Below are 8,564 nucleotides of genomic sequence, written 5' to 3'. Positions count from 1 at the left end.
AAAACAGTTCAGGAAAAAATGTCGCGCCCTTCTCGAGTCTCGACAGTATGCAAGAATCATGCCTAAACACTATGTGCACAGATGGTGAGAGATGCCACCACATGTCACGGTTGTAGACCAGAAAATAGCTAGCCATTCCTATTATACAGATTTGCAAGTCTTAGGATGTGGTAAAATTCTAGGTAAGCAGGTTAGCACTGCCGTACTTGTCATTTGGATCAATACGGCTGTTATACATCTCTGACCTCCTCAGTCCATCAGTAAAAGAGCAAATCATGTAAGGCTTGATTCATATAAGTGTGCATGTGCAATGCACGTCTTGTCAGGAATAAAAAAATTTGAATACACAAAGCTAATGTACCAGGACATAGTAAAAGTAAACTCTGGAGGAAAATAAACGTGCATTGACCATATATAGTTTGTACAATATAATATAAGCAAATATGAAAATGAAATATGGTAAAATCACCCATCCATGGCAGTTTAACCAAATTCTGTAAGTTAACAAGGCAGAAGCAGAAACGGAGTTTTAGCATGTTACCTTTCAAATGACTGTAAGATATCTAACATCAAGGAGTGATCCCGAAAGTCATACTCATAGCAGCCAGAGAGGACATTAGCGACCTCCATAGGTAAATTGTATAGGAACATCGGTTTCTCTTTCTTCAGGACAACTGACTGATAAATCTCATCTGGTGATTTGGCACACCAAGTCTGAACGCCACTGAACATCTCAAGAATGCTGCGAGCGAAACCCCAATGAGTCAGTCTCGTAACTAATTGGGCCTCTGATGTTTGGTCGCCAATGTTCTGGGGCATGTAATTTGGAGTCTCAAGTCTTTGGATAAGATCTGGATTTGGCAGCGGAAGTCCAAACAGCAAGGATGGAATCCCATATCCCCCAGTACAGCATGGTCATTGTCATCAAGGAGAAAATTACAAGACTGAAGATTCTGAACAAATATTCCCCTGGAGGGTAGTTGTAGCACACCATGCGGCAAATCGGTGCCATATCAGCAAGTTACAGGAAATCATAAAAATATGTAGTACTACTGAAGAAAACATCTTCTAAACAGAGCATCTGAAATTCAGTGCATACAGTCAGAGGCATGTTACCTCCAGAAATCCCTAATCAAAAGACACTGGTTTCCTTCCACGCATTACATATGCCAAAAGATACTAATTAAACATAACATTAACCCATTTAGTTGTCTAGATAACCAGATTAAATCGTAAGCATTACATGGTTACTATTTCAGTGAAAAGGAATACTGTTGAATAATGATTGCCAATGCATGTCAGCATGCATAATTCAGAAACCACATGTTTAATCATTTAGGGGGCACATACATTTGTTTTCAGAGTCTGCAACTCATAATGAAATGCTAGACAAGTTTATTGTCCTCTAAATATATGAGGAAATTATCGATGTCAAAGTTGTTGTGTCTAATGCCAAAACTAACTACTATATCAGGTCTAGTTACTGAGATGGTGTTCGGTGTGAAGATTAGTTAACAAAAAAATATGTGAAAATACTTGTGTAATTAGAACAACAAGGAACTGTAAATGTATGGATTTGGATTTCACAACTTAATGCCAACTAAGACCGCATTAGAAAGAAGGAAAGCCTGGTCCAGTGTACTTTGCAATGAAATTTGATTGAATCATTAAATTATCAAGAGCCATGTTGAACAATACCCGGCGAACGTTCGCTGGTGACGAGGTCCCAGTGAACACACACAGAACCACACAATCAATAACCTGTGGATGGCTGTTTCTCAAAAAATAGAACTAAATTAAAGAACTGCCATGGCAGTTTATAAAAAATGCCCCTTGCCACACCCTAAAAACTACCACCCGAGTCGTTCACATATGCCATTCCTGGCATACAAATGGCATCTTGTTTTTTTCACTTTCCTAAACAAAAAGCAACATATATATACTCGCTATTTCAGTTTGACAATAACAGCAAGCTACGTCAAACACTCAGTTTTAAAAAAGCTCATGTTTCAAAATAATGTAGCAGCCTAGAAATTGAAATATATTTTATGCTTTCAGAGCTAGTGATTTGCAAACTTCCCTCTGTAATCTAATTTGTAGTCACATTACAAAGTGACTTTTCTTTAGTTAAATAGCTTGTGCTAGCTTGCTTGATGGTCATGCATTTTGTGAGTTGATGAGTTGAACGATTTGGTGGGTTGGCCCATTTGTGAAGAAATGAAAGGTCCCGCTTATTGATGATGGTGAACAAACTAAGACTCAAAATTGATACAAGGCAATGAGCATAAGCTAATCAGGATTGCTGATTATGACCAGTTCCTTGTTTACAAAATTGACATGTAAACCATGTAAGAAGATAACCATAACTCCAATGGGGGAAAAAGATGCATCAGAAAAAATGAGAAATATTATTGGGGCAAACAATATGCAAGATGGCTATCTGCTCAGGCTAATGATGCAACTCAGCAAGCAGATGACATACGACTGCTACGTTTGTTTCACTCTACAGATATTCAGACGGCAAAATCAGTGAGCTCACATGGTCTAACAGTTGGGATCAATAAGCTACAACTTATCATAATTGGAAATCCTTTTTCATATAAACCTTGCAGATCACAAACTTATGACCGGAGCATGTAAAATGAATATTTCAATTGAAAGGGACCAACAACAGGGTGTTTTTTTAACCTTGGTGCTACATGGAGGTGTCCCAGGAGGACGCCAATGAAGGGCTCGGCGGTGGCACATGGCCGCTGTGTACCGGTAGAAGAACAGTAGGCTGATGTGCATCGCAGTCGCCGCCACGCGCTTGTACCTGTCAATGTCATGAGTCATTGCAGATTAGACAAAGGGTGCATGATCGAGATAGTGGAGAAGAAGATACCTGGGTGGCCGACGCTGCGGTCCTCGATCAACTCCCTCTACCCCGCCGTGCGAAAGAGACAATAGATGGAGAGTACAGCATGCTGGGAGCTTGAAGAAGAAGACGTCCGATCATCCGGTCGTCCGATCGTCACACACCGTCACTTTTTTGACCATCTGATTGCCACGCATCAGATTCTGAACATTTTTTTATCGACCCATAACGATCAACACTCTGAATTGATCCACAGAACAGATAGAAGCACAATAGAGAGAGGTGTCGCTGCTAGTCTGCGTCGCTGTAGAACTCTGAGGTCTGTAGAACTAAGATCAGATTGACAGAACATCCCTTGTTTCCATTGATGCAGTATATGTCTGTCTGAACCATTCAGGTCCATCATTTTACCTTGTAAGATTTTCATTGATATAACAGGAATTCCTGCAAGAACAACACGTTGTGGAAAGATGGGCATCTATACACACATAAGTAATTAAAACCAGAAAGGTAGACCTTCGGATTAATTACAAAAACCAGAGACCACCAAGACCATATCAATATAAAGTTTCAGGAATAGGTGGATTTAAGAAAGGAAACATGTCTAAACTGTGCTCTACATTGTAGAAAAAGAAAAATAGGAAGAAATTTCTCAAAGCAAACATACCATGGAGTGTCACTTTAACAGGAAAATTACATCCTAACTCGCAATCCCCATCCTTGTGCAGCTACCGACACACATACCATCAGCCGCCGGAAGTACCACAGAAGAGAAAAAATAAAGGAAAGGAGGCGCAACATATACCTGAGAGGAGGTAGAAGAATTGCGGGCATGGGTGCAGGGTTAAGGCCACACGGAACCATCGATGATCTCTGTCTGCCAATGGGTAGGATGCTCGACACGAGGTTGGTGCGACAGCGAGCTCGGGCGGTGAGGCGGCGGGGCAGAAGCTGCAGGAGACGGCGGCGGGGACCTCGAGGCCAAGCTCAGGCCATGGCTTCCCTGGCTCCAGAGGCCGTGGCGGCGCCGGACGCAGCGGCGGGGCGAGGAGGAGGCCGGCCGACGGGGAGGCAGGAGCTCCTCGTCCCCTCGATCCAGATCGGGACCGAGGAGGGAGCAACAGGGGCGCGAGGGAGCGGGCGATAGGTTTAGGTTTTTTTTGTCGCTGGTTAACCTTCGTAGGTCTTTTTTCGTTGGTTCCTAGGTCTATTTTTTTGGTAGGTGGATGGGTGCGGATTGGGGCCTAAGGAGGAGGTTTTTTTATTTCTGGTGGATAAGTCAGAGGTGGAGGAGCTACCAAAAAAAACAGGAGAGGTGGGACTAAAAAAACCTGAAAGCGAGACTACCAACTGCTTTATTAGGAGTAGAGATTCAAATGTTGTTTTTAGCCCCCCCACCCCACACACACACTACATACTTCCTGTATCGGTCAATCTTCCTCTCCTATCCACCTTAGGATGCTATCGGTTTCCAACACACATCCGTTCTTTCTCTCCATGTTTCGATCTCTAACTCTCTCAACTACACAACCCCCTTTTTCCACTCTGTTACGAAATGTATTTACCTCACACACCCGCCATTGCACCCCATGCCGAGCTCTCTCTCCCCCCCTCTCCCTCTCACCCTCTCGCGCTAAATACATGCATTACCTATCTAGCCCCGCAACCTCTCGTGCGCACGCACACACGTTGTCTATTTAGGTCACTCCCTCGAGACTGTCTCACTCTTTCTTACGCACGGCGGGCCACACTCGCTCAATCTCGCTCTGTTTATCTGAGTCTCGTTTAACCTCGTTTTCTTTCACACAACAAATGATATATCTCCCTGTTCGGACCTCGATCGACACACTCTATACTCTCTCACGCAGATTGTCACATCCCTAGTTCTGGTATGCACTAGGCTAGCCTTTCATGTGAGCATCATGTTTAAATTCAAATGAAATTTGAATTGAGGAATTTTCAAAAGCCTCAGAAGACCTCTAAAAATAATCAACATTTAATTCTCATCAAATGTCAAGGAAATGTTCCTGTTACTCTGTGAAAATATTGGTAAGAGGTAAAATTCAAACCAATATTTTTAGGAGACAGAAATATTTATTTTTGGCCATTTGAGTTAAACCAATAATTATTTGCACTGGATTTATATTTGCTATATATTTAATATGATCCAATAATTCTGGAAAATGGTGAGTGGCTCTGAATATATTATATTAGCCAAATGATAATTTTCAGAATCTAAAAAAATGGTTTGGTCTCTGAACTAAATCTAAACAGAATAGCAAAAATAGAAAAACAAAAAAAGGAAAGGCTTACCTGGACTTACCTGGTCGGCCCAGTGGACAGCCAGCCCACGAGGCCCAGGCACCAGTTACCCCTAACCTCCTGCCAGTAGGAAGGAGGGCGTGTGGCCGCGGCGCGCGCGCACGCGCTCGGCCAGCTCCTAGTTGCCGCTGTTGCTGGGGACGGCTTCGAGTGCCACGACACCCCCCTGACCCCCCTCTCGCTCTGGACCCCCCTCCTCCTCCTCCTCTGCTCTCTCTCTCTCTCGTGATCGACCACGAGCACCCGAGAGCGCCGACGAGCACCACCGCGGCCATCGTCCACCCCTCGCCTCGCCGATGCTTCTAGAAGAACCGCCGTACCTTCCTCTTCATCTCCACCAACCCACATGACGCCGGGTGCACCGCAGCGTCGTCCCCGCCGCCTTCATCACAGCATCTGTCCGACGATCACCGTGGTCGATTCGTCGTCGACAACGCGTCCCCTCCCTCGCTCTCGCGCTCATTGGACTCGTTGTGAACCCCTGCCCCGAACCCCTCTTCTCCCCCTCGTGTTCGCATGCTCTAGCCCCATCCCCCGCCATGGTCGAGGCTCGCCGCCGCCGCACCTCTTCGCCGTCGTCGTTCTGCTTAGCACCATCATGTTCGAGCTCGTAGACGAGCTCTAGGTGAACCCAGGAGGCCGTAGCACACCACATCCGGACTTCCCGTGCCCCACAGCCCCGCGCCACTCAAGGACGCACTCGGGCCGCCGCCATAAGCTCTACTCCGGCGAGCTCTGCTCCGGCGAGCTCCGGCGCCCCCGCGGCCTCCCACTTACCTCCCTGGATTCGGGCAAGCCCGGGCTACGCCCCGGTGCCCTCAACCGCCGCCCCCGCCGCCCCCGTCGCCTTTAGCGCAAGTCCGGCGCGCTGCCGCCGCCGCTTTGGTAGCCGCCGGCCAAACCCCGGGGGGCTGACGTGGTCGCTCAGGTAGGCGCTAATCACCACTAATCCCTCTCTAACAGACACTGATAGGCGGGCCCCGCAGCGGGTCAAATCCCAGTCAACAGGGGATTAACTCCCAATTAACAGTGAGCCAATGACATGTGGGACCCGGTCGTCAAGTTTGACCTGGTCAGCGTCAGTTGACTCGCTGACGTCATGCTTGCACAACGTTGACGCAGTTAAACATTTTCTGGATTTAAAATAATGCAGAAAATTCCAGAAAATGTTTAAAACTTCAAAAATTCATAGAAAATCAACCGTAGCTCCAAATGAAATATTTTATATATGAAAAATGATCAGAAAAATTCAATCTATCCATCTGTACCATTCTCATGCATGTCTGAACAACTTACAACCACTATATATGACAATTTGAATTAATGGCATTTAAGAAAGCACATATGGAGTTTGAATTTGAACCTAGTGTTCAAACCAACTCCATTTAACTTGTTGCTAGTCGCATTAGCTCAATCAACAACATATTGCCATGTCATGATCATGCATCATATTGTTACATCACATTGATTGTGTTCTTCCTTGTTTGCCGGTAATTGTCCCCTCTCAGTAGACGACGTTCCGACGATGAGATCGATGACACCGATGGAGAACTATACTATCTTCAGAAGTGCCAGGCAAGCAAAAACCCCTTGTTCATTCTGATACAATCCCACTCTCTCGCTCCTGCTCTTTTTACTGCATTAGGACAACAACGATTCAACTGTTACATGTTGCGGTAGTTGAACCCCTTTCCTTTGCATGACCTGTCATTGCCACAGTAAATAGATGAATCCCACTAGCATGAGTAGGAGTTGTTTGAGCCCTGGTGTGCCTACTCATTCATGCTTGTTTGTCATGCCTGCTATTGCTTAGAGTTGAGTCAGGTCTGATTCATCGGGAATGAATTGGAATGGTGATGAACATGTCCTACTGTGAGTGAACGTGATTTGGTAAAGGTAGAGGTGAGAGGCCATGTAGGAGTACATGGTGGGTTGTCTCATTGAAACCGTACTCAGGAACCGAGTTCTGTGTTTGTGATCCATGAACAGTTACTACCACACATTGGAATGCTTAAGTGCCCCTCTCGACTTATTAATCAACCTGATCTCTGTCTAGGAGTTGCAACTAGTTTCTGGTGTTTGTAGGTAGTACTAGTAGTCTACTAACTGGCACCTGGTACAGGTGGGCTTGGGACAGACTAGGCACAGTGGCACGGTGTACCAAGTGGCACCTGGATGGTGGGCTTGGGAACCCTGCTCACATTGTTTGGGGCCGTGAGAGACACCCCGGCCGGATCTCCTTGCGGATGGAACCCGAATAGGCGATAAACCTGGACTAGAGACTTGTTGGTTAGTCAGGTCATGGCCGACTCCCTCGCCAGGCTTCCGCTTGATGGTTGCCGAGATACACGATGTGTAGATGGTGGTAAGTGGCGAGAGCGTGTGTGAAGAAGTACACCCCTGTAGGGTTATCATTATCTATTTGAATAGCCGGATTCCCTGGATATGGAAACTTGGACCCCTTGCATAGTTCATAGACAAGTGAAAGTGGATACTCTAAAATGCGCAAGATAAGCGTGAGTGCTATGGATGGCCTTCTCGTAGGGAGACGGGAGCGGATCCATAGTGGAGTATTGATATGGTGAATATGTGGACTCGTGTGCGCCACCTCAAAAGAGTTACTTGCAGTCGTAGTTCAGGTTAGCCACTGAGTCAAAAGCTGGCTTGCTGCAGTTAAACTCCACCACCCCTTTGTTGATACCGAAGCATATGTAGTTAGTTCTGATGTAAGTATTGGTGGGTACATTTGTACTCACGTTTGCTTAATTTATGTTTTGCAGAGAGACCTCAGTCTCACTAGTAGTTCCGCATGGACTTCGACTTTTAGCTCGTTACCTCAGCTACGATCTTGTACCCTTGGGAGGGTCTTGTAGATAGTTAGGCTTCTTAGCCTTCTTCATTTGTAGTTGTCTGTACTCAGACAAGTTAAGCTTCCGCATGTGTTTGTTGCTTGTGTGTTCTGTATGTTGGGTCATGAGACCCATGTTTGTAATATCTGGCTCTCCGGAGCCTAATGAATAAATACTTGAGTCGTAGAGTTACATTGTGATGCCATGTTGTATTTACACATATCGAGCATATTGTGCGTATGATTGAAATGCTTGGTATGTGTGGGATCTGACAACCTAGTTGTTCATCCTTGGTAGCCTCTCTTATGGGGAAATGTAGTCGTGTGCTTCCATGAGCCATAGTAGTCTGCTACAGCCCGGTTCACCGGAGTCCTGCTAGCCCAGCATTACTGCTTCGGAACACTTGACTGGCCGGCATGTGATTCACTTCATTCATGTGTCTGTCCCTTCGGGGAAATGTCACGCGGTGACATCCGGAGTCCTGCCTAGCCTGCTACAGCCCGGTTCACCGGAGTCCTGTTAGCCCAGTGCTACAG

At 45.9% G+C, this 8,564-nt stretch overlaps 1 long non-coding RNA gene across 8 annotated transcripts in view; it reads right to left on the bottom strand.

Moving 5' to 3' along the window:
* Positions 1-4,034, bottom strand: part of LOC119267655 — a 7,022-nt gene extending 2,988 nt beyond the window's left edge. Inside the window, exons 1-5 of one of the 8 annotated variants that reach the window (XR_005132540.1) lie at positions 3,663-4,034; positions 3,525-3,585; positions 3,269-3,301; positions 2,885-3,178; positions 542-2,815 (exon numbers count right to left, since the gene is read on the bottom strand). This is a non-coding gene — a long non-coding RNA (uncharacterized LOC119267655). Of the gene's footprint in view, positions 1-541; positions 2,816-2,884; positions 3,586-3,662 lie in introns of all 8 variants that reach the window. The other 7 variants (XR_005132535.1, XR_005132534.1, XR_005132533.1 and 4 more) reach the window with 7 other exon arrangements.
* Between the last annotated feature and the right edge of the window lie 4,530 nt (positions 4,035-8,564).

The sequence above is a fragment of the Triticum dicoccoides genome, chromosome 3A (assembly GCF_002162155.2).
Source record: "Triticum dicoccoides isolate Atlit2015 ecotype Zavitan chromosome 3A, WEW_v2.0, whole genome shotgun sequence".
Classification (NCBI taxonomy): domain Eukaryota; kingdom Viridiplantae; phylum Streptophyta; class Magnoliopsida; order Poales; family Poaceae; genus Triticum; species Triticum dicoccoides.
This window is presented reverse-complemented; position numbering and strand designations above follow the sequence as displayed.